Source organism: Giraffa tippelskirchi, chromosome 10 (assembly GCF_054371585.1).
Source record: "Giraffa tippelskirchi isolate mGirTip1 chromosome 10, T2T-mGirTip1v1.2.pri, whole genome shotgun sequence".
Classification (NCBI taxonomy): domain Eukaryota; kingdom Metazoa; phylum Chordata; class Mammalia; order Artiodactyla; family Giraffidae; genus Giraffa; species Giraffa tippelskirchi.
The window spans coordinates 74688810-74715381 of record NC_137284.1 but is presented as its reverse complement, the minus strand read 5'-3'; the positions used below and the strand labels follow the sequence as shown (position 1 = coordinate 74715381).

The 26572-nt window shown below is 37.7% G+C and overlaps 1 protein-coding gene across 1 annotated transcript in view; it reads left to right on the top strand.

Annotated features, from left to right (window-relative positions):
• The window catches only part of TWIST1 (twist family bHLH transcription factor 1), a 135500-nt gene that overhangs the window by 13569 nt on the left and 95359 nt on the right, over positions 1-26572 (top strand). The gene's annotated exons all lie outside the window — the stretch shown is intronic.

The window sequence follows — 26572 nt, the reverse complement described above, 5'->3', positions numbered from 1 at the left end:
CAGGAGTAGAGTTTACCCCATAGAGTAATTATGGAATGAGACAGAACCAAAGGAGAGTGATCATAAGTGAGTTTTCCTACTCTTTACAAAGGATCCCAGAGGCATTTTGAATTTGTGATCTATTCTTGTCTGACATGCTTTCCTAGTGGGTTTTTGTTTTCCAGAGTTACTGATGCAAATAACAACTTGAAATCAGACTATAGGCAGCACAATTCTGAAAAATAACCAGAGTAAAGAGTGTGTGAACTTATTCAAATGTATAGCCACAAGTGACTCTCATTTATTCCTGTGAAATATGTACTCAGTTGTCTAATTGTACAGGTAGAGTTACATATCATGTAGATTTGCAGAAGCAATTTCGAAATGTTCACTTTTCCCAAAACACTTTTCCCCAAATGACAGACCATGTAGGTGGCCACTATGACACTGCCTTGAATTAAACAGAGGCATGATTATTCAGTCAACAAACATTTCTTGAGGGTCTCTCTAAGGTCTGAAGGCTATGTGGAAGTGACTGTGTCATGCCCATCATAACAAAGTCACCTTTAATCACAGAAGGCTGGTCTCATCTGTGGGATATTTCCTGCATGTGCACAGTGGCCCTTACAGTAGTTATTTCACCCCAATTTTCTCGCTCTTTTAAAATACTACAGAAAATTAGAAGTCCCTAACTGTGGAAGAATATGAGTGGAGAGATTAGCATTCTAAGAATGGAAACCTGACAACAGAGGGTAGAAGGGAGTCCAAGAACACCTTTTTTTGCCTTTGCTATTTTTTTTTCTTTTGAATGCACATTTATCAGTTTGTAGCAAGATCCTAGAGCTTTCACAGCTTCCCTCTAGCTAAGTCAGTCAAGAATCTGCCTGCAATGCAGGAGACCCGGATACAATCCCTGGGTTGGGAAGATCCCCTGGAGAAGGAAATGGCTTTCTTGCCTGGAGAATCCCATGGACAAAGGAGCCTGGCAGGCTACAGTCCATGGGGTCGCAAGAGTCAGACATGACTTAGCAACTAAACCACCACCACCTATAGATTATCAGTTGCTTGTTAGACTTTAAGCTTCTTGCAGACAAATGCCTATGCAGCTCGCTACTATAATCCTAGCACCTTGTTTAGCACCTGTTGCATGGCATTTTTGCTGATTTGAACTGACATCACCATTATATCAATACTAAGAAGGAAACTGAGGTAGAGAGGCAAAATTCACATCTAAAGGAAAAAAATGACAATATGACAATCCCATATTGTTATAGCAGAGGAATTCACATACTTGTCTCTCAGGTTTATGTTTAGAATGAAAACCCAAGTAAGCACAAAATAAGACATTTATTGAAACACTGATAGTCAGACATGTAACTCAAGTGTTTTAGAGTGTCTTTTTGTATGGAGCCCACAGACGCCATTTGCCTATATGATTTCTTTGTGTGAATGAGTAAAGGGCATCTGGCTTACCTGGAAAATCAGTCAGAGCTGGGGTGATTTCAGGTTCCATTACCCCATGGACCTGGTGCCTTGTTCAGTGAACATCCCTCATAACTCTATGCAGCAGTCTTGGCACCTCAAAAGCAGTCATTGTCAAATTTAATAAGGAATCTGGCTAGCTTGTTATCAGTGTGTTTTCATGTCTGTGAAACTGATTCCACTTGATTTCTCTGAAAGATTCCCAACTCAGACTCTCCACATGTGCTTCTTAACCAAACTGAGGCAGTCTACCCAGAAGGGTATCTTCCCCTCCTCCCGCCAACTGGGGTTTCATTTTCCCATATGTCTGTGCCCTGTTGCCTCCTAAAACAGCATAATCACTGATAACTAAACAATACATGTCAATCAGTATCTACTGAAAAACTGAAACTCCAAGTTGCTTACTTATTGCATATATGCACACATATTCCAAACCCAAGAGTGACAGTTTAGAGATTGAAATATAATTGACTGTGAATTGAAAAGAGGCATTCTAAAAATATTTCAAATTTGCTGTGATGGGTATGAATGAAGAAAGCTGCTTCTCCACCCCCATTTTTCTCCTGCCTTCCCCACTTCACTCCAGGGATGTGGTGAATTTGTGTAATTTAAGGCAGGTGGTCCACATAGTAGGCTGACCACAGAGGATGAGAGAGTGTGCATTTGATACCCTGACTGCTGCTCTTTAATAGACTTTAAATATACTTTGACTATTATTTGGCTTTTGGCTATTACATTTATTTTCACTTTCTTTCAAAGGCTTCTCTCTTTCATTTCGTCATTTTCCACATACTGAAATGTAACCCAGGTCCAATGGCACCAAATAGAGGATTTATCTATACTGTCATCAAACTAAATGCAAAGGAAATATCAAAGGGGAGCAAAGGGCACCACTATATTTTGGCTCTTGAATGCTGACAGAAAAATGCGCGCATTTTTCTCTGCCTAGGTAATAACAATACTTTATTTTTATATAAAGCCTTTCATCTGAGAACCTCAAAGACCTTCAAGATGTCATTTGGGTCTGGCATTCTTCAATTGGCTGCCCTTTGTCTCTTTCAGTAAGGAAACATTCCTGTTGGATGTAGTTTCATATCTGAGCTTCCACTTGGGTATGCATATTCAGAGGTCCAAGGGCACTGAGTGTTTCTTGGATAGATCAAACAAATGACCAGTTATGACATTCTCAAAACAGCCCTGAGAGGAAGATGGGTGGCAAAGGTGATTATCTAATTTGCAGGTGGAGCAACTGTGACACAGCAGGTTACGTGACCTACGCGAGGGCACACAGTGGAGTCTTGGTTACTGCTGGAAACAGTAGTAACATCTACCAGACCATTAGCATGGCTGTGTTTCTTCGATATCCCACCTATCTGCTCCTTCTCCTTTCAGAACAAACATCTCTAAGAAATGGCACCCTTCTGCTTATTAGAAATGACTCCAATGCAAGAGAGGAGAATAGAGTGGCAGCTTTGGAAATGTTGAAGACAATGAAGTGTGTAGGCCTGCCTTCCCCAGAAAAGTCACTCAACCTGTAGTCAAATTAGTGAGTAAAAAAAAATGAAAGAAAAGAGGAATATCCCTTGCACATAGAAGGTGGAAGCGTGATCTTTAAGTTCCGTTCCTTTTAAGTAAGAGAGCATATGTTGATCTCAGCCAGGAAGTATAGGTATAATGTTTTATGTATTATAAATAAATATATATATATATAAGAATGAATATACATAGATATATATTTTTAAACTAAGCCAGGTATACATTTTAAAACTTAAAAGCATTTTTCATTTATATCTTATTTATAACTAATTTTCTTTTCTTACCTTAATTTTAGTTTTGCCTCATTATCTCCAAACATAGTCATTTGTCTCAATATCATAGTTGCTAGTCTGAAGAGTCCTGAAGTCTAGGTTATTACTCTTTGGCATCGCTGTATGATTTACTGTAACTCAGTGTTTGACAATTCTAACTGTGACATTCTACTTAACATTAATGTTTTAATATCCTCTTGGGACACCATATCATAATTTACTTTTAATTTAAAAACTCATTGTCAGGTTTGGGGCAGGGAATCCAGCTCTGCTTTTGCAAGTAAAGTAACTTCAGTTTTATTCCAGTAAGGAGAGCTAATGGAAGGAATAAGTATATATTTTAAGAGAGGATTTCATAGTAAGTGAGACTGTACTTTTCACCTGAGAATAATTATACATTTGAAACAAAACATTTAATAAATTATACATTTATTAAAAAAAAATTATTTGTTTTTTTCTTTTCTTTATTTAATACTCAATTTGAGTTTCTAAAATGAAATCTATTTTTCATAGTAAAGGATTGTCACAAAAAAGCCAGAGCAAAGTTCTAGAGCAATTCTAGTATCAGATATTTTATAACCTGTCATTAGTCCAGCTTACTGGTAGTTAGTTATATATATTAAAAAAAATCTTGGGTCTGTGTCTTCCTATCTTTCTAAGCTGAGAAATTCTCAGATCTAAATATGTAATTTAAAAAGTTTGATAAAAGCTGTTCCATACATGACATTGATTTTCCCATATCAGGGGTAAAAATCTCTAAGTGATATGCTCATTTTCTTTATCTGTACATACCATCTAGGTTCTCAGCTTAGTTTTGATCTGCACCAGAAGAAATATACATAAACAAGCAGGAGCAATGATGGAAAAAAAAGTAACAAACTTGATTATCTTACTTGGCCTGAGTTTGAGAGTCTATGAACTGCATTTTGTCATTATTGATATCTCTCTTCCACACAATCTCTATTGCTTAGTGCTCTCTCTATGAATGAGGCTAAATCTGAGAAAGAAGGTGAAGGTTGAGCAACAGGAAACAATACAAGATGCTTAAAATTTTCCTGCTTTATCATATAATCTAAGCGTGATTTTTGCTCTCCTCTTTCATATATAGGATAATGAAATACTTAGTGCTGTCCTTTTCATTGGCATATGTATCTTTGTTTTGAGGTTATGAGAGCTTCTTGCATTATTAATTTTGCCCCAAATAAAAGTTCCACTTGTTAAATGTTTAGAATATAAATGGAAAAAAAGAACAAGTCTAAATCTAAGCTCCACCAGTTATTAGCTGTGCTGTTTGCCAATTAATTGAATTTTCCTGAGTGTGTGATTCTCTAAAATTTGGGAGCATAATACTATCACAAGCATTATCATTCTGTCATTCTGTGATCTATAATAATATCTCTAGTGACACTTCAATAAAATACAATTTTAAATTACCATTGTCAATTAGGTTGTCAAGAAATTTTCTGTCAGATGCCAAATTTTAAATCCTATAAGATCAAGTAAAATATATTTTCTAAAACTATAACTTAAAAATTGTGAAGTGAAGCATTATTTTAAAATCCTAAAGCTCTCTGAAATTCAAACAACTATAATCAAAAAGAAAAATAATAATGAGCTCTGGAAGCAAACATAAAATCAGTGATAAATGAGTAACAAATCATTGCTTTAAAAAGATATTTGCCAGTAGTATTACTTTGCTACTTTCTTGTTTCAAAAAGTATTTGTTATAAATCCTTTAAATTGAGAAGACTGAGTCTATCTTAAATCATAAGATATCTTTACTAGTCAATATTAATCATATTCAACAGCTCATAGCTACGCTATATGCCTATGAAGGACAATGAGTGTGTGGGTTTACCTAACAATTAGCGTTATTATTATTGGTAATGAAAATGATAGATACAGGAATATATATCGGTTTCAAGTCTTCTTTAACATATTAATTCACAGTTCTTTATCAAAATTTCCTTTTTCACATATGGCATCAAAGTAAGAGTTTAAAACTTGAAACTTCTTAGGGCTCATGCTCTGAAGTATTTCTGTTTCTTGTTTTATTTTGTGGTCATGAACCACAGAGAAATTTGTCTTTTTTTTACGTACACTGGAAATAATTTACTGCTTTTAGAAATATTAAACCACAAAAAAACCCAATGTTAAAGAAACATTATGAGTGTGCTGGAACCCAGAAAGAGCCAGGGAATGGAGAGTTAATGCAGAAGCTCTGATCTGGCTCTGTGTCCAAGGGGCTCCAGGACCTACCTCTGAAGAGTGGCAGGTAGTACCCAGTCCACATATGTGTAAGAATTTTACAAAGAAAATATTGGCAAGATGGTATTGTCGAGGGCGCACATGGTTAGTACAATTCTGAGACACTAATCCCATTTCCTTAAATATGAAATAAGAGTCTTTGTAAACATCAGTTCCTGTCTAACCTTAATACATAGACAAAAGTCACAAATTGTAAAATGACAGTATAGATTCCAATCTGTGGTTCATTCAACCATATGAACTTGACAAAAATGACATTCTCAAAGAGTTTCTAGAAGCAATATTCACTTGCTTATGGTGTATGGGGGCAGCAATACTTTCAAGCCCATCTGTCTTTCTGATCTCACTTCAGAGGCCAGAGATTCAGGCTGTTCACACCGATTAGTCTCAGGGAAAAAAATGTCTCCTTTATGTACGTAACACATAAGGCAAAAGTTCAGTGATTGTAGTAGATATATATTTTTATAGTTTTTTTCTAACATTATCTCACAATAATCATCTAAAAACTGAAATTCATAAATCAGTCAAGAGAGCAAGTTTTTATTGATGAAACATTTCATCTGCTTTGTTATTCTATTGTATTACGTTTAATTAAATTGCATAACACTTTTCCTCAAATGCTTGTTTCCATTATAAAACTTCTTTTTTAATGCAGAAAACATTTTGAATTTTTAATAAAGATATCAATAAAGTGGTTTATTTTAAAAGAGATGATTAAATGCAAAATTTATTATCACAAATAACCTTAATTTAGAGCAAAATGTCTTACTGGATTAAGTACAATGCTGCAAATTTTTAAAATCTACAAATATAGAAAGACTGGAAGTTCTTGAATTATAGATATACCCTTGATGGCATTATTCAAGTACATTGTCATATAATAGTAATAGTACACTTTTAAAAGTGTTTCTTTGAACTGGAGTTTTGTCAAAAGAATTAAACAATGATAATTAATTAGTATATTTGTTCATATATAGCCATGTTATTTGCTTCTTTGAATGAGAAAGAAAGGTAGTAAACCAAATGTTATCTGTTATTGTAAGCAAACGCATTTGGAATCAGAAAAACAAAGATGAATTTACATAAATTAGAAATCATAGAATACTTCCAGTTTTACTTAAGAAAGAGAATTTTGGGTGTTTGATATAAACATTCCCTCCCAAATAGAATTTTTATTTTAGAGAGTGACCTGTTTTAAAAGCAGATTGACTATAAGAGTGAGATATAATCAGTGATATATTTAAGAAATATTCATTTCTTAATGTACAATTCAATTCACTAAAAATATAATTTGGTTTTCTTTCCTAGTAATTTCAGAGAATGCTGGTAAAATTGCAAATATTTATTGAGAAATATTTAACATCCTATAAAACCAGGAATTAAATGATTTTTATACTTGGGAAAAAATTGTTGCATCCTAAAAATATCTTCTATGTTGATTAAATCTTTATATATTGGTTTAGATCTAAAATCTTATTTTCTATATTTGAATATAGAAATCTTTAAAGCATTGTTGAATTAAGATTATGCAATAAAGCATTTCCAGATTCAGGAGCATAATTATAATTTTTCATATTACATATTCCAGATCTTAGACTTGATTGGGTTGCCGTTCATATATAAATAAATGAAGTTATTCAAACTACTTTTTAAACATAATTTCCCTCATAAACACAGGAAGCACATCACCAGGGAGAAAAATGAGTACATGAACAAATCTGAAAATTAAACTTTGTAGGCTTAAAAAAAAATCTCAGCTTTACAAATGAGAGGCATTTTGCCTTTCTATTCTAGATTTAAAGGAGGACATTTGACACATTTACATGGCTAACTCAGTCAATGTTTGGAAATGCTTTGTAGTGGCCAAGAGCTGTGCATTTCCTTCTGTTGACCTGATTTTTTTCTTCCAATAAAGTTAATTAATAGAAGATGCATCAAACAGGATTATTGCAGATGTGCACATACTGCAATGCTAATTGCTCTTATTTTTTACAATCCAGTCCTGCACATGCTTTAATTTATATTTGCCTGACTTAGCTTTTTAGTGAATTAGCGGCACTCTGCCACACACTGGATAGCAATGTGCTTGCATCACTAGATTATCTCAGATGCATTATTGTCTAGAATCTATGCTCCTAATTTCCTTACCACCCACACCCATCTCTTTCCTCTGTTTGGAAGGCTGATTTGTGTTAAGAAGGGACCACCAAGCTATTAACTCTAGGACATAACTAGCATTGTTCATAGAGAGTAGGGCTTATGATCATATCACATTTTAACTCTTCCACCAGCATTATCCTTGTTTCCCCAATGCTTTCAAGAGGCAATAACTCGAAATGCCTCGCATGGAAATGATAAACTGCCTGTTGTGCCTTTTCTTTGAAGGAGTTCTCCTGCAGAGTATCATATTTAAATAAATTGCCATTGAGTTTAGCAAGCAGCACAATCATGCCCATTGAGGTGGAGTCTTTTGATCATATTTTGTAATGCAATCAAGGATCACATGAGGATTCTGGCACAGGCCAGCCTTGCTGTGTGCTAAACAGGCGACGGGAGAAAGAAAGCATTAATTGCCCTGAATCCCCCCTGACATAACAAAGCACACCTGTGTCCCAGATACCACAGACCCCAAGGCAACGCTTACATCTATATCCACTGTAATTCTTTCCACTCGATTGATCAGTAGTTTCAAACTATCCGATTTTTTTGAAATTTCCAATACGTTCACATTGTCCAAGAAGGTCAAACGTGTGTGCATAAGCATAGCTCTTCTGTACTTGAACGTAGTTGAAGGCAGTAGATGGGGAACAGGATACCTGAATTCTGAGTGCTCTTGTTGAGTCAGTTGACATCTCTACCATTAGTCTCCCCCTCTCTCACACCCTCTCAGAAATCGGCAAGACCTGGACAGTAACTTACCGAAACGGTTGTCTTGAGGCTGATATGAGTTTACGGTTAAGAAAAACTTAGATATATAAAGCACTTTACGCATGCGCCTTTCTCAGACCTGCATGGATATGTGTGGCACAGACTGTGTATGAACGGCGTTTAATTCTCATTACTTCTTTGCAAGCATTTTGACAGGATTAGTCTTTTTGGCAAAAAGGACTTGCAGATCTTTCATCTGCCAAAGAATACGGGGTCACTAGCAGGGAATGGCTAACTGACAGATGAATTGAGGAAACTTGGGGATACCATTGAACTTTGTCTGTCGATTTACCAAGAGGCAGAGGACGTTGGAAGTGGGGGCTTGTAAGGAATTTCCTGCTCTACTGGTCCAGCATTCTCAACGTTCTGTTAAACTCTGAAGTATCAGTGAAAAAGAACTAGCCAATACCATCCCTAATCATTTCCTGCTGACAGATATTGTTTAGTAACCTGGTACCATCGCTGCCTGTTTTTGTGAATAGTATAGAAGAGAGAAATGAGAATTAAGAAATAATTACTGCACATAGATTTTTTTTTATAGTCTCCACTAGGATAGTTTTTACAGTTCAGATTTATCTCTTCCTCCCCAAAACAGAATGTAATTTTTTTATTGCATTCCCGTAAGACCTCAAAAATCAGAAATGTCATTTTTTTTTCCTGAATGATTTTCCTCTTTTATAAAGAAGAAATGTAGGAGCCTACTCCTAGTCTGATACCTTACCTTTCTACCAAATGGGGGGAAAAGGGGAGGAATTGGAGTAGGAAAGCACATGATTTGTCCTAGAGGGTGATGACTGAGACTTTTCATAAATTTTAAGCAACATTTATAATTCTATATCCTTATTATAAGCTAAAGTCAAATGGCCTGAAAAGTAAATGACTGAGAAGGCAAATGGACTCCTTGGCTTTCATATTATTTCAAAGCTTATATTAGTTACCTAAGGCTTCCATAACAAGGACCACAGAGTGGGATTAACAACAAAAATTTATCTTCTCACAACCCTGGAGGATAGAAGTACAAGATCCAGTTGGAGTAGAGTTGGTTTCTTTTGAGGCATCTCTCCTTGCCACATCAATGGTCATCCTCTCCCTGTGTCTTAACATAGTCTCTTCTGTGTGTTTCTATGTCCTAATCTCCTCTTCCTATTTATTTACTCATTTATATTTGAGGTATAATCGGCATTAACATTATGTTTGTTTCAAGTACACAACACAATGTTTATATATTTGTATACACAGCAAATGATCACCATGCCATGTATAGCTAATATCCTTCAGCTTACTTACATAGTTATAAGTAATTTTTCTTGTGATGATGAATTTTCAAGATATATTTGTAGCAACTTTCAAATATGGCATACAGTTTTATAAACAATAGTCACCATCCTGTATATTATATCCTAGTGACATTTATTTTATAACTGGAAGTTTATACCTTTTGACCCCCTTCACTGATTTCTCCCACCTGCCAACTCCCATCTTTGGCAACCACCAGTCTGGTATTTGTATTTATGAACTTGCTTTTGGGTATGGCTTTCTTTTAAATAATTCCATGCATAAATTGAATGCATATTTTCTTTCTCTCTCTGATTTACTTCACTTAGTACAATGGTTTTGGAGTTTATCCATGTTGTTGCAAATAGCAAGATTCCATTCTTCTTTACCGCTGCATAATTTTCTAATATATATCTACCTACACACCAACCTGGCACTCTGTATTATACATCACATTTACTTTATCCATTCATCCAACAGTGGACACTTAGGTTATTTCTAATCTTCCCTTCTTATAAGGACACTAGTTATATTGGATTAAAGTTTACCCTAATGACTTCATTTAACCTGTAAAAATTTTGTATACAAATGGAGTCACATACTGAGGTAGTACAGGTTAGGACTTCAACATGTAAATTTTGGGAGGATACAAATCAGCCCATCACAGAGCCCCCCTTTTTTTGAAGGCTATTGAAAAATTCTGCCTCAGATACCTTGAAGAAGAAATATCTTCCATTAACTCCAACCCACATTGCAGAAAGCTTAAAATGTATTAAATTTGCAATGCTGCCAATTACAGGTGGGATTCCTAGGAGATATATTGGCAGGACTTTGGGATTACATAAAGTAAGCAAATACTGCAGTAAAGTCAGAAGTGACCACTAAAGATATGATAAAATTGAAATAATCTAAAAAACATCTTTTCCATCGTGTAAGGGGAGAGAGCTACATCAAACATCTGTCCTTTCTTACATAAATCCACACAAATAATACATAGCCTCTTCTAAGCTTTGCCTTATATTTTCTTATAGCTTTTGTTTCTTGCCTCTCCAACTTGGTGGCTCTGACCCTCTCATCCCTGCTAACTCCCCATATGTAAATTTTATGTGGATAAAGCTTTGTATGTTTTGGTCCACTGTGTAATGCTAGTGTTAGCCATAGAATGCAAGCTAAGTAAATATTCCATAAATATGTAGCAAGGTTGTTGTGAGATAATAGGGGATAGGAATTTAGGGCTCCAAGTTACTCTCTATTGCATCTTGTGTTTTGTATATTGCAGGAGCAACACAAAATATCTGGGTCTCCCAGAAGTACAGAGTTTAGCTAAAGCAGTTCTTTATAAAGGACTTCAAAAACTCTGGTAGCTACCAGTCTCAGTCAGGTCAAAGATCACCTTGATTAGCAGACATACCTGTGAGTCAGTCAGTTCATCAGGTAACTGATTGGTTGTTGATAACATGAGTTAGAGCACATACCAGGCATGTTTACATTAATCCTTAAAGTAATTCACAGTATGATATATATATAACTCTATTTTACAAATAAGGTCATAAAGTTCAGAGAAGTTGAGTAACTTACCCAGGATTTCACAGCCATTAACTGACCAAACTAGGGTTTGAATTTAAGTTTGACAGATTCAAAGCCCCATGACCTCACCTCCACCCAACTTTGTCTCTAGTCAAAATGGTCATTCTAACGGAGCTGGGAACTCATGGCTAATTACAGCCCAATCATACTTTAAAATATGTTGCTTTTTTGAAAAGGATAAAAAATTTGTCAAAATTCTACTTTCCTTTTCATTAAAGTCCAACAAAATATTGGCTTGTTGTTGTAAATACAGCATGTGTAATTAAAAGCTGGGTGGTACCTTCTGAAGAGAAAGAAATCATCCATCTTTTCTCAACTGATTTTCTCATAACTTGACTTCAGCTAACCTTATTAATTAGAACAATGAAGAAAAATTCACATGGCCCATGAGTCAGTCCATTTCAGATTCTCAGTGTCAGCAAATGGCCTCGAATCCCAAATAGAGTCTTTTCACATGATGCATCTTGGACAGTTTACTACAGAGGAGGCAGAAGAAGAAAACAGTCTGTTTTGTGATCCATCCAGGGTTGTAGTTAAATGTCTCTATCCCCAAAGGCGATTTGGCAGCTTTGGGCTTGGTGCACATGTTGTTAAAGCTGTGTCTATTCTCAAGTCTCTAGAATATTTTTTATTCAATATTTTAAATATTCCTGTTTCTTCATGTCCCCTTCCCATTCTATAGAGGAACTGTTTAAATCATATGATTGATCTAATTTGGTGCAGCAACTCTACTATGCTAATACTTCAGCAGGGAGACTTGTCTTTTTGTAACTTTATATACAATCTGCTAGTCATTTTAATATCATTTCTATCTATCTGCAATTCCAGTCTACAATTATAGTGACTGGAATTTAATATGGGGTAGAACAAGTATATTCAGTGTACATGTATATAATTACTGTGTATTAGGAGGCTTTCAGCAAGTGATTGCTTATTTGAACTAATATGCAGCCATATGTCTTGTTCACTTGCCTCTGATCCCCTTTTCACTGTCACTTATTGGTGAGACCTCCAAAGTCTGTTCCTTTGATTCAAATCTCCCTTGAGGCTGCTCCACAAGATGACATTTTGCAAGGTACTCAAGCTCCACATTCAGTTTTCATGTTTGTTATGTGGGTAATAATGGTATGTGTCTCAAGAAGTGTGCAAGTTGAATAGGAAAATCCATGTAAAGGACTTGAACCAGTGTCTGTGACATCATACTGCCTAATCACTATTCCATCTTGTTGTTATTGTGGTTATTATTATCATCACAGAAAACAAAAAATACTCTAAGCTTTTGAGGAAAAGAAGAAAAACCATGTCTCTAAACTTTTCTCCTCCCAGTTCTATGCATATTTGAAGCTGAGAATCACTGAGATTTGTACTGCCAGCATGGTTGCAAAAAGGTTAACAGTACAAACTTGCTACCCAAAATCTGAATTTGTTATTAGCCTTTGCCACACTTCAAATCCTTTCTCAGCCATGCTCACAGACACAAAAGTACATATAAGATTGTATATGTGTAGTGAGGGTGAGGGAGAAGGCAGTGGCATCCCACTCCAGTACTCTTGCCTGGAAAATCCCATGGACGGAGGAGCTTGGTAGGTTTCAGCCCATGGGGTCGCTAAGAGTCGGATACGACTGAGCAACTTCACTTTCACTTTTCCCTTTCATGCACTGGAGAAGGAAATGGCAACCCACTCCAGTATTCTTGCCTGGAGAATCCCAGGGACAGGGGAGCCTGGTGGGCTGCCGTCTATGGGGTCGCACAGAGTCGGACACGACTGAAGCGACTTAGCAGCAGCAGCAGCAGCAGTGAGAGTGAGAGGCTTCCCTTGTGGCTCAGACGGTAAAGAATCTGCCTGCAATGCAGGAGAACCAGGTTCAATCCCTGGGTCAGGAAGATCCTCTGGAGAAGGGAGTTGGCAATGCACTCCAGTATTCTTATTTGGGAAATCCCATGGACAGAGGAGCTTGGCGGGCTGTAGTCCATGGGGTCAAAAGAGTTGGACATGACAGAGCGACTAACATACACACACAGTGAGGAAGACAGGTTGGACCTCCACTCTTATATACTGAATAGCACTAGGTCACTGGGATGAGTGGTTCTCTCCCTAACCTCTTCACCTTCTCTCAGTAAATCGGATTTACTTGCTGTCACTAAGGAGCAGGGGAGGTAAGGATGACTAACTCTCTGCAATGAGAAGGACTGTACTGTAAAATACAATGGGTCAGAGGAGGAGCTATGCTATGGGTCAGAGGGTCTATGGATCTGTGGGTCCAGGGAGGAGCTAGGCTAGGTCACCTACCTGACATCTAGGACCAAGAATTATACTACAAGTCTTTTATGTGATTGGTTATTTTCCAATATTTAAAACAACAAAAACAAAAACAAAAAAACCACCTGCTGACTACTTAAGGTTTTAAGGCTAACAGAATAAACCCCCTATTTTCTTGGTTACTGACCACACAGCCACTAACAAGTCAGCTCCTGATTTGATTTAAAAATGAAACACTGAGGCAAGTTTTTGCGAAGAGTTTTGAAACTGTTGCCATTGAGTATAGACATAGGGCTATAGAAAAATGGAAGGATATGAAATATATACAAGCCATGTTGTTGTCTTTGTTGTTGTTCAGTGACTAAGTCGTGTCCAACTCTGCAACCCCATGGACTGCAGCACGCCAGGCTTCCCTATCTCTCTCCATCTCCCAGAGTTTGCCCAAGTTCATGTCCACTGAGTCGGTGATGCCATCCAACCATCTCATCCTCTGCCACCCTCTTCTCCTTTACACAGCCATACTACTTCTTTTGACAATACTCCTGCCTCTTTTTTTTTTTTTTTTTTTAACTCCTGCCTCTTATATGCATTCAAACACAATCAGCAACAAGAAAAACCTAGTGAACTTTTCAGGTTGAGGGCAAGTTGTGCATCAGTTTATGTCTTCAGGGTCATACCATGCTTGTTACTCCAAGAAATGTCTGGAGGAGCATGCAGCACAGGCTCGATGGTGGAGCATCGAGGAGTTATTCCATCTTACATGACCAAGTGCTATCAGTCTTGTGGATCTGCAGCCTCTGGTGGCTCCTAAATACCCTGGAGTCAGTGTCTCTGCTTCACCTTATTTCTGCAATTAAACCTGAGATTTATAACATATCACATTTTTCCTCTTTCCCACGGAGTACCAGAATCACTCTCTTCTCCATAATGCATTTTATTTTTATTATTCTCCCCCAGACATAAGGCATATAAGGGGGCCAGCAGAGAGTCCCTGAGTGAGGGTAAGCCAGCAGAAGCACACACTGTAACTGTCCCTCTTGCCTCTTCTAGGACATACCCACGTGGCAGCCCTTCTCACCTTCCGTCACTGCCCCAACTACAGGAGAGAGAACTAGTGCAAAGCATGTTTGGGGCACTGTGTATTACTTTACATATGGCTAAAAACTCCAGGCATTTGAGCTCACTATCTTATTCATCAGTGTCACATGTAATGTTGCTTCATCATTCCAATCAGAGGAAATAGCATGTTCCGCATTTTTAAAAAATGTAGGACTCCCTCACAATTCCTGAGATCTGAGTTTGCAACTGGAAGTGAACCTTTCCAGAACTAAGTTAAAACTAATGTCGTCAAGCACAACATCATGGTTCAGAGGGAAAAAAGAAAAGCATCCAACCAAGGTTCACCAACTGAAAAGTTCTTCAGTCCCCCCAGACATCGAATGCCTCCTTAGGAACCATGTTGATGAATTACATGTAAATGAATCAGAACAGAGGTATTATTCACTCAAGGCTTCAAAGGGAAAAATATTTGGCCATAGGTTCTTTCACATTTTCTAAATGTTGTTCATTTCTACAACCAGTATGTTGAAAAGTAGGATTTTTTACAGCTTTTTTGAGCTACAGTTCATATACCATACAGTTCAACATCTAAAGTGCACACATCAATGAGTTTTAATATAGTCATAAGTATATATGCAAGGACTATCATAGTCAATTTTAGAATATTTTGATCATTTCAAAAATAAACTATCATTTAAATACCATCTCCCTATGCCTCTATATTTGTCAGCCCCAAGCAACTAACAATCTGGCTGGACATTTCGTGTGAGTGGAACCATGTCATAGGTAGTTTTCTGTGATTGGCTTCTTACATTTAACGGAACGTTTTCAGGGTCTATCAATGTTATCAGTGTTCATCAATGTAGCACATAATAGTATTTCACTCATTTTTATGGTCAAATAACATCCCGTTGTATGGATATGCCACATTGTATTTATCCACTTATTGTTGACAGAAGTTTGGGTTCTTTCCACTGTGTAGCTATTGTAAGTGATGCTGCTACAGAGATTCATATACAAGTCTTGGTTTGTAAATATGTGTGTGTGTGTGTTCATTTCTTTTGGGGATGTTGCTAGGAGTAGGATTGCTGAGTTATATAATAAATAACTCTATGTTTAATTATTTGAAGAACTGCTCTTGCTTTCCAAAACGGTCTCACCATTTTACATTCCCATCTGCAGTTCATGAGGGTTCCAATATTTCCACACTGTTGCCAATACTTGCTATTATATGACTTTATAATTCCAGCCATTCTAGTGGGCCTAAAGAGGAATCTCATGGTTTTAATTTGCATTTCCCTGATGGCAAATGATATCAAACATCTTTTTATGTGCTTACTGGCCATTGAAGTATATCATCTTTGGAGAACTGTTTATTCAGATCCTTTGCCCATTTTATTTTTTGCCTGTTTTAAAATTAGGTGATTTGTCTTTCTGTTATTGAGTTGTATGGGTTCTTTGTATATTGTAGACACAAGTCACATATATGTTTTGCAGATACTTTCTCCCATTCTGTCAGTTATCTTTTCCTTTCTTGCTAGTGTCCTTGAGGCTCAAGAATTTTGAATTTTGATGAAGTCCAATTTATCTCTTTTTCCTTTTGTTGCTCAAGTTTTTAGCATCACATATAAGAATTAATTGCTAAATTCCAGATCATGAAGATTTATTCCTGTGTTTTCTTCTAAGGGTTTGATATTTTTAGCTTTTAGTTAATTTTGACCTCTTTTGAGTTAAATTTTATATATGTCATGATTTAAGGGCCCAATCTCATTGTTTTACTTGTGGCTATCAAGTTGTCCTAGTACTGTTTATCAAAACAACTATTATTTCCCGTCTAAATGGTCTTAGCACCCTTGCTAAAAATCAGGTGACTTTAGACACATGGAATTATTTCTGGACTCTCAGTTCTATTCATTTGATCTATGTCTGTCCTTATGACAGTACCACACTGCCTTGATTAATGTTACTTTGTAGTAAGTTTTGAAATTGAGAAATGTGAATCCTCCTACTTTGATTTTTTTTTCCAAGATAGTTTTATCTAGTCTGAATCCCTTGAATTTCCATTTAAATTTTAGAATCAACTTGTCAATTTCTAATAGGGAGGGCATAGAATCTATATATCAATTCAGGGAGTACTGTCATGTTAACTATTAACTCATCTAATATATGAACACGGACAACCCCACATTTATGTAAATATTTTAAATTTCTTTCAACACTGTTTCCTAGTTTTCAGAATAAGTTTTGACTTCTTCTATTTAATTTATTCCTAATTATTTTGAAGTGAAGTGAAAGTCGCTCTGTTGTGTCTGACTCTTTGCAACCCCATGGACTGTAGCCTGCCAGGCTCCTCTGTCCATGGGATTCTCCAGGCAAGAATATTGGAGTGGGTTAGCCATTTCCTTCTCCAGGGGATGTTCCTGACCCAGGGATAGAACCCAAGTCTCCTGCATTGCAGGCAGACTCTTTATTGACTGAACTACAAGGGAAGCCCTTGTAGCCCATCCCTAATTATTTTATTATTTTTAAAAAGTGTTTTATAATTTTTATTTACTTACGTATTTCTGGCTGCACCGAGTCTTTGTTTCTGCAGGCAGGCTTTCCTCTAGTTGTGGCAAGCAATGCCAACACCCTAATTGTGGTGTGTGGGCTTCCCATTGCAATGGCTCCTCTTGTTGCAGAGCATGTGCTCCAGGGCATGCGGACTTCAGTAGTTGTGAATCCCAGGCTCTAGACCTTGGGCTCAGTAGTTGTGGTGCATGGCTTAGTTGCTCTGAGGCAAATGGAATCTTCCTAGGCCAGGATGGAACCTATGTCCCCTGCATTGGCAGGTGGATTTCTTTTTTTTTTAATCACTGGACCACCAGGGAGGTCCCATTTTATTATTTTTGATGCTTCTGTAAATTGAATTCTTCTCCATTCCACTTTCAGATTGTTCACTGTGAGTACAATGGAAACACTATTGATTTTTGTATATTTACCCTGAAACCTTGCTGAACTCATGTATTAGTTTTTTGTCTGTAGGTTTCTTGTTTTAAATTCCTTACAATCTTCTATAGATAAGATCTGGATGCCTTTTATTCATAGTACCTAGTTTTCCTGGAGCCTCCAGTATAATTTTGAATAGAAGTGGTGAGTGTTGACATCATTGTCCTGTCCCTGATGTTAGAGGGGAAAGCAACCTATCTTTTACCATTAGCTGTAGATTTTTTTGTAGCTGCCTTTTATCAGGTTCATGCTTCCCTTATGGCTCAGACGGTAAAGCGTCTGCCTACAATGTGGGAGACCCGGGTTCGATCCCTGGGTTGGGAAGATTCTCTGGAGCAGGAAATGGCAACCCACTCCAGTACTCTTGCCTGGAAAATCCCATGGATGGAGGAGCTGGTAGGCTACAGTCAATGGGGTCTCAAAGAGTTGGACACGACTGAGAGACTTCACTTTCACTTTCACTTTATCAGGTTCAGAAGAGTCTCTGAGTGATTTTATCATGAAAGGGTGTTGGATTTTGTCAAATACTTTTTCTGAGACAATTGAGATGATAATGTGGTTTTTGTTTTTGATTCTGTTGACATGGTATATTACATGAATTTATTTTCAGATACTAAACTAATTTTTCATTTCTGGGATAAGCCCCATGTTGTTATAGTGTATAATTCTTTTTTATGTTGCTAGATGGCCAGTATCTTGTTGAGAACTTTATATACATATTCATAAGAAATATTTGTCTACAGTTTTCTCCTGATTATCTAATTTTTCATATCAGGATAAAAAATAGCCTCACAGACTGAGTTGGGAAGTGTTCTCTCCTTTTCTTTTTTTTTTTTGGAAGTTTTTGTGAAAATTAATACTAATTCTTCTTTAAATGTTTGGTGAAATTTAGCAGTGAAGACATTGCAGCCTGGACTTTTCATTGTGGGTAAGTTTTTGATTATTAATTAAATCTCTTATTTTAGTTCTATTCAGATTGTATATTCTTGAGTCAATTTTGGTAGTTTGTATTGTTTTTTATAGGAATTTGTCCATTTAATCTCTATTATCTAATATATTTGCATAAATAGTTCATAGCATTCCTTTATCATTATTATTTTTTTATTTCTGTAATTTTAGTAGTGGACCTTCTATCGCTTCTGAGTCCTCAAAATTTTTCTTGGGCAATACAGCTAAAAGTTTATCAATCTCTTTGATCTTTTCAAAGAAACTGCTTTTGATTTCATTCATTTTTCTCTTCCCCATCTCATTAATTTCCATTCTAATCTTTATTATTTTTTTCTTCTGCTTACATTAGGTTTAGTTCACTAGTTTTATCCAGTATCTTAAAGTGAGAAGTTAGATTATTAGTTTCTTATCTCCTTTCTTTTTTTTAATATAGGAATTTAGAGGTATAAATTTTCCTATAGTTACTGCTTTAGATGAATCTCATGCCATAAGTTTTGGTATGTGTGTCTTCATTTGTATTCATCTTAAAGTATTTTTAAATTTCCCTTTTGATTTTTTCTTTGACCCATTGGTTAATTAGCAGTGTGCTATCTAATTTTTATATATTTCTAAGTTTTCTAAATATCTCTCTATGCTGCTGCTGCTGCTAAGTCGCTTCAGTCGTGTCCGACTCTGTACGACCCCATAGACGGCAGCCCACCAGGCTCCCCCGTCCACGGGACTCTCCAGGCAAGAACATAACTGACCTCTATTTTCATTCTACCTTAGTCGGAACACGCAAGTATATTATTTCTATCCTGTCAAATTTATGGGACTTCCCTGGTGGCTCAGACAGTAAAGCGTCTGCCTACAATGTGGGAGACCTGGGTTCAAACCCTGGGTCGGGAAGATCTCCTGGAGAAGGAAATGGAGATCCACTCCAGTATTCTTGCCTGGAAAATCCCATGGACGGAGGAGTCTGGTAAGCTGTATTCCATGGGGTTGCAAAGAGTCGGACATGACTGAGCGACTTCACTTTCACTTTCTTTCAAATTTATGACCTAACATATAATATATAGTCTATTCTGAAGAATGTTTCATATGAACTTGAAAAGAATGAGAATTCTGCTGTTGTTGGGTGGACAGTTTTACAGGTCTATGGTTGTCCCTCTGTATTTTCAGAGGGCTGGTTCCAGAGCCCTATGAGGATATTGAAATCTGAGGATGCTCAAGTCCCTTATATAAGGTGGCATTATGTTTGCATATAACCTATGCATATCCTTCTGTATACTTTATTTTTTTATTGGAATATAATGTTGTGTTAGTTTCTGTTGTTCATTGAGGTGAATCAGCCATATGCATACATATATCCCTGCCTTCTTGGACCTCCCTCCCACCCCATTATCCCACCCCTCTAGGTCAGCACCCAGCACCGGGCTGAGTTCCCCTGTGTTATACAGCCGCTTCCCACTAGCTATCTCTTTTACACATGGCAGTGTATCTATGTCAATCATAATCTCCCAGGCTACCCCACTCTCCCCTTCTCCCCTCACTTTGTATCCACATCTCCATTCTCTACATCTGTACCTCTATTCCTATCTTTGAAATAGATTCATCTGTACCATTTTTCTAGATTTCACATATATGCATTAATATGTGATATTTGGATAACCATCATCAAAAAATCTACAAACAGTAAATCCTGGAGAGGATGTGGAGAAAAGGAAATCCTCCCATATACTTTAAATCATCTCTATTAAAAAAAAAAAATCTCTATATTACTTATGTTACCTAATACAATGTGAATGTTATGTAAATAGTTGTAATTGCAGTGTAAATACTATGTAATTTGTTGCCAGTGCGTGAAAAATCAAAATTTTGCATTTTGGAACTTTATGGAATTAAAAAAATGTATTTTGGATCCACAGTTAGTTAATCCATGATGCAGAATCCAAGGGTATGTAGATTCAATGGTAATTTGGTTATAGTTTTGTTCAAGTCTTTTTTGTCCTTGTTCTGCCTAGTTGTTCTATCCATTATTAAAAATGGGGGGGGGGATGTTGAAGTCTCTGTTATTGTTGAGTTTTCTATTTCTCCCTTCATTTCTGCCAAGTCTTATTTTATGTATTTTGGTACAATCTTACTAGGTGCATATTGTTTATAATTGTTTCACTTTCTTAGTGATTTTATCCTCTTGTGATTATAAAATTTCTCTCTTTTATCTCTAATAACATCTTTTGTCTTAAAGTTTATTTTGTCCCACATATAGCCACTTCAGTTCTCCCATAGTTACTGTTTGTGTAATATATCCTTTCCCATTATTTCACTTTCAATTTATTTGTATTTTTTGAACCTGATTTGTGTATCCTATAGACAGTATGTACTTGAGTTGGGAATTTTTAACAATCTAGTCTGACAATTTCTGTCTTTTGGTTGAGTTGCTTAATCCAGTCACATGTAATGCTATTATTAATACAGTTGGGTTTATATCTGCTGATTTACTTTTTGTTTCTATATCTCTTATCCTTTTTGTTCTACTATTCTACCTTCACTGCTTTCTTTTGCATTATTTCCTAATGTACCAATTTAATTAATTTTTTTCATTACATTTTAAGTTATTATTTTCTGAATGGTTGCTTAAGGCTTACTTTGTACATCTCCTCTCCTCAAAATCAGACTTATACTAAATTTTGTTGAGATATGAAAACATTACTCCTATAGCACTCTATTCTTGTTTCCCCTTTTTGTGATATTACTACCCTAGATATTACATGTATAAATGTTACAAATTGAAAAATATGTTGTTTTAAGTATTGCTTGATATAATTTTATGACTGAAGAAGCCTTTTTAAAAGAAGAATGAAGATGTGATACTGTCTTAATAAGGGTTTTAAAGCCTCTTTAGAGATGACTCTCACTGTGGTATTGAACTTTGGTGATGATTTGCAGGGTACCGTTTTATCCTTTGAGTAGCACTACTATGGTTGCCTCAACGTTGCTACCATTTAATTGCTTCATATCTCATATTGTGTGACTTGCAATAACAAGACTAGATGGCAAGAACAACTTAAGCTGTTTAAAAGCATCCTAAAATAATGATGGGTTCAAATCTATTGTGTACCTAATAATCAAAGGTAACTCAGTCCCTCCACCAGTATCTTTTTTGTGGCTAAAAAATATATAATAGAAATTGAAATGTAAGAGGGAGCCTTGAATTTTTGCTTATATTTTAAAATTTGAATGGGAAAGGATATCATGGAAAGTATGAAATAAATCTACCTTGTGCCTTTATGAAATAGTATAAGAGGGTAACAGTGTATGTTACGTTATCTGGTTTTATCTTTTTCCCTCTTAATTGTCTATACAAGTTATGACACTTTCTATGTATTATTGCTTTGACCTTACCTAATCTTGAGGGATTGTATCCTGTATATCTTGGTTCCTCTAGAACCTAATAACCACTAGCACATAGATCCTCAGAAACTCTGTGTGGAATATTGTAAGTATTTTAAATTGATTCTTAAACATGTGGCTCTCTTTCCCCTTAAGAGTTTTTGTGCATTCTCTAACTTAATGCCAAGGATGATCTTATTTGAGAAAGTGCAAACACAATGCTTTTATTTCACATCTTCTAGTACTTTCACTCATACGATGATTATTATAATAAAGAAGCCAAGTGTGCCTCCACAAAACTGATTCTGTTTATGATTCCATAAGCATATGGAGCTGTCTGCTCAGGTTTCACTTTAGGTGGAAATAATGTAACAAGTGAATTACAAGGTAGGAAGAATGGTCAAAGGAGGAAAGTGCCCTGGGGTTCTGTAGTCAGGGCAGATAACCAGATAGAATGGCTAATAACTAAAAGTATGAAGAGTGAGGTGACAACGGTGACGATGGGTACAACTATTAATAATAAGAGGTGAAGTTCATACCTGGGAGAATCGAGCACCTGCCTCAGTCTGTTCATAAAATGTCTACCTCTCCAGAGAACAGAAAGAAGTATGAGTTCAGGATCCAGCTGTTAAGCAGTATGTGGCATGTGTTTTGAAGACACAGTAGCATAAAGGAACATTTTACATTACAGGTATGACAACATTTTTCTTTTTATATTTCTGATGCGTAATGAAATGGTCTTGTTCCATAGTCAGTTTTGTTGGAAGGAGAATGAAAATTGACATTTAGATGCCTCTTCCAGATATGTTTGTTAACATATTTAACTTAACAAGCATAAGGAACTAGTAGTTTTGGTATTTTCCTGTCCATTTTTTCAGATAAGGAAAAGGAAGTTCAATGAATTTAAATGAAGTGGTCAAAGTCACATAGCTAGGCAGTAGTAAAATACTGGGATTTACATCACTCTGTTACACTCTGGATGACAGAAAATGGGAAATTCAGGGACTTTAGCTTTTACCATGAAAAAGTAATCAGCCCCAGTTGTGTCTTACTGCTATAAATAACTAGAAAACTGGACAAAATATACGAAACCTCAGGTGTTAGACAGCAGACACTACAGGACCGTGATCTTTAAGAGAAGGGAAACAAAATGAACCTTAGACAGTACGGTCTTTCTACCTGAAAAAATTTCCTGGAAGGAAGGAGGAACCCAGGGGAAGGCTTGCTTAGTGGAGGAATGAGAGATCAGAGTTCTGGGGCACCGAGGCAAGTGAAAATACAAAAATAGCAGAGAGGCAGCGGCTAAATCCAAAAGGAGCATAACAGTCTGCATCGAGGTGCCTGGAGTCTGTGACTGATTACTAAACCATGCATGTATAGGATGAAACTTCATGAGGTCATGCTCAAAACTACTGGGAGCTCTAAGCGGAACATCCCTAGAACTCACATGGGAATGGGGGATGTCTGAGTTCCAACTAGCCAGAGACCTTGTTGAACACCTGAGATATCAGAAGATATTAAAATACACCGACTTAATAATAAAGCTAAGCTAGATGCAGAGTAAAGGATACTCTGGACTGTGCTGTGCTTAGTCCCTCAGTTGTGTCTAACTCTCTGTGACCCCATAGCCTGCCAGGCTCCTCTGTGCATGGGGATTCTCCAGGCAAGAATACTGGAGTGGATTTTCATGCCCTCCTCCAGGGGATCTTCCAAATGTAGGGATCAAACCCAGGTCTCCCACATTGCAACAGATTCTTTACTGTCTGAGGCACCAGGGAAGCCTGAGAATACTGGAGTCGGTAGCCTATCCCTTCTCCAGGAGATCTTCCCAACCCGGGAATTGAACCTGGATCTCCTCCAAAGCAGGCAAATTCTTTACCAGCTGAGCTACCAGGGAAGCCTCAAAGGGTATTCTAGACTGCCCTAATATAACCTAAAACTAAGCTTTGAAATAATCAGGCTGACCTGGAAATAATTTAAGTCCCAAACAAAATGAAGTTCAATACTCTTTAAAGAAAGACACAAAATTCAATCAACAACATGATATTTACAATGGGAGGGCATAGTAGAAGCACAAAGCTGCAAAGCTTTTACCTTTTACTTGATGTGGTATAATGTTACTAGATGATAGACTGAAATATGTTAAAGATGCATATTGTAAACTCTTGAGCAACCGTTAAAAAACATCAAAGTAAAACAAAAACCTTGGCATCAAATTTAAGCAAAAACAAAACCCCAAACAAAAAATAAAAATATAAGAAGTATAGCTATTGAGCTAAATTTACATATTATTTTGAAAACTATAAGATATCACTTACAAGAGCCTTGCTGGGTAGAAGATTCTTGGTTGTAGGCTTTCCTTTTCATCACATTTAAGTACCTGATCACTCCTTTCTGGCTTGCAGAGTTTCTGCTGAAAAATCAGCTGATAGCCTTATGGGAGTTAACTTGAATGTTATTCGTTGCTTTTTCTTTGCTGCTTTTAATTTCTCTCTTTATCTTTAATTGTCGTTTCAATTACAGTGTATCTAGGTGTGTTCCTTTTTGGTTCATCCTGTGTGGTACTCTACCCTTCCTGGACTTGGGTGACTGTTTCTTTTCTCAGGTTAGGGAAGTTTTCAGCTATTATGTTTTCAAATATGTTCTCAGCCCCCTTGTTTTTTCCAATCTCTTGTGGAACTCCTATAATGGGAATAGGACTGTGATTGAAGTTGCCTCTTAAACTGTCCTCATTTATCTTCATTTCTTTTTATTCAGCAGCAGTGATTTCCACTCCTCTATCTTCCAGCTTACTGATCTTTTCCTCTGTATCATTTAGTGTACTGTTGATTTCTTCTAATGTTTTCCATTTCAGGTATTATATTCTGCTTTTCTATTTGGTTGTTCTTTGCATTTTCTAACTCTTTGTTTCTAAGCTTCTAACTACTCACTCTGTGCATCCATCCTTCTCTCCTGAGTTCTTTCATCATCTGTACAACTGCTTTCTTGGGCAGATTGCCTATCTTCCCTTCACTTAGTTCTTCTGGGGTTTTATCTTGCTCCTTCATCTCAAGCATGTTCCTCTGCCTCCTCTTTTTGTCTAAACTGCTATGTGTATTTTTACCTATGTGGTAGGTTAGTTATGTTTCTCCGCTTTATAGAATTGGCCCTCTGTAGGAAAAGTCCTGTCCATCCCTGCAGTACACTCCCCTCTCATCACCCAAGCTGTATGCTCTCGGGGTTCCCCCTAAGAGGACTGTGTGGGTCCTTCTGTTGTGGCACGCTGAGTAAGTGGATGATAGGTTTGGTTGGCCCCCAGCCCAGTTGGTTGCCAGGCCTTGCCTTGTGCAGATGCTGCTGGTGCTGATTAGCAGGGCCTGGTCATGAGGCGGCTGATGTAGACCCCCAAGGAACCCCAAGCCTAGTGCTGGCCCACTGGGGGAGGGGGATAGTCAGGGTCCCAGAAGACTCTAGGGATTTTGCCCCCACACTGGTGGGTGAATCTAGGTTCTGGGGTTAGAGCTGGACAACTGACAGGCCAAGCTGGGTCCTAGAGCCTGGCTACAGGGCCCAGGGATCCCAGAGCTGGTGTCAGATTGCTAGTGGCTTGGAGGGCTGGGTGGGGAGGGCAGTTCCTGACTCAGTCTGAGATGTCCTGGAGCTTGTGTCAGCCTAGTAGTGGGCAGGGCTGGGGCCCAGCTGGTCTCAGGGTAGGAACTGGCCTGCTAGTGTGCAGACTGGGTTCTCAGGCTGTGAGGTTGTGGTTTTCCTGGGTGTGGTGTCAACTCCTGGCGGATGGAGACTAGATGCTAATACAGGCTCCCTGGAGGGCAGGGCTGTTGTCTGACCACTCGTGGATGGAAGTAGCTGGGTGTTTGCCTTGTGGGGAGCGGGGCCCTGTGGAGAGCCAGCTATGAGCTCAGGAAAACCTTGTGCAACCTCTTTGCTCCTGGGTGAGGCTCTCTTCCTGCCCTGTTAATTGTTTGGCCTGAGGTGTCCCAGCACCAGCGTCTATAGGCTATCGAGCGGCACCAGGTCTTGGCGCCAATAAGAGAGAGGAAGGGCCCACCTGACGCTGCCAGCACGGCCTCCGCCTTCCACGCATGCGTGTGGGTTGAGCTACCAAATATGGCTTCTCTCAGCGTCTGCGTTCCCAGTCGCCTGCCCCATTCTCTACTGGAGCGTCTCCAAGACCAGCAGGTAGGCTTTTCCTAGGTGCCTGTCGAACTTCTACTTTATTCTTTGGGTCCTGAAGGTGAGTTTGTGTGAGGAAGTCTCTATCGCCCACAGGCATGTGGTGCTCCTGAAATTAAGCCCGGGGATCTTGAAAGCCGAGCACTCTTCCCGGTGCAGGACCCCTGGCCGAGGAACCTGAAACGGGCCTCAGAATTCTCACTGCTGTGGGAGAAACTCGCGCTATAATTATTTTCCAGTTTGTGCATAGCACACTGGAGGGTATGGGGCTTGATTATATCATTAATTTGCCCCTCTTGTTTGTCTTGTGGTTCAGTCCAGTCGCTCAGTCGTGTCCAACTCTTTGCAACCCCATGGACTGCAGCATGCCAGGGTCCCCTGTGCATCACCAAATCCCGGAGCTTACTCACACTCATGTCCATCCAGTCAGTGATGCTTTCCAAT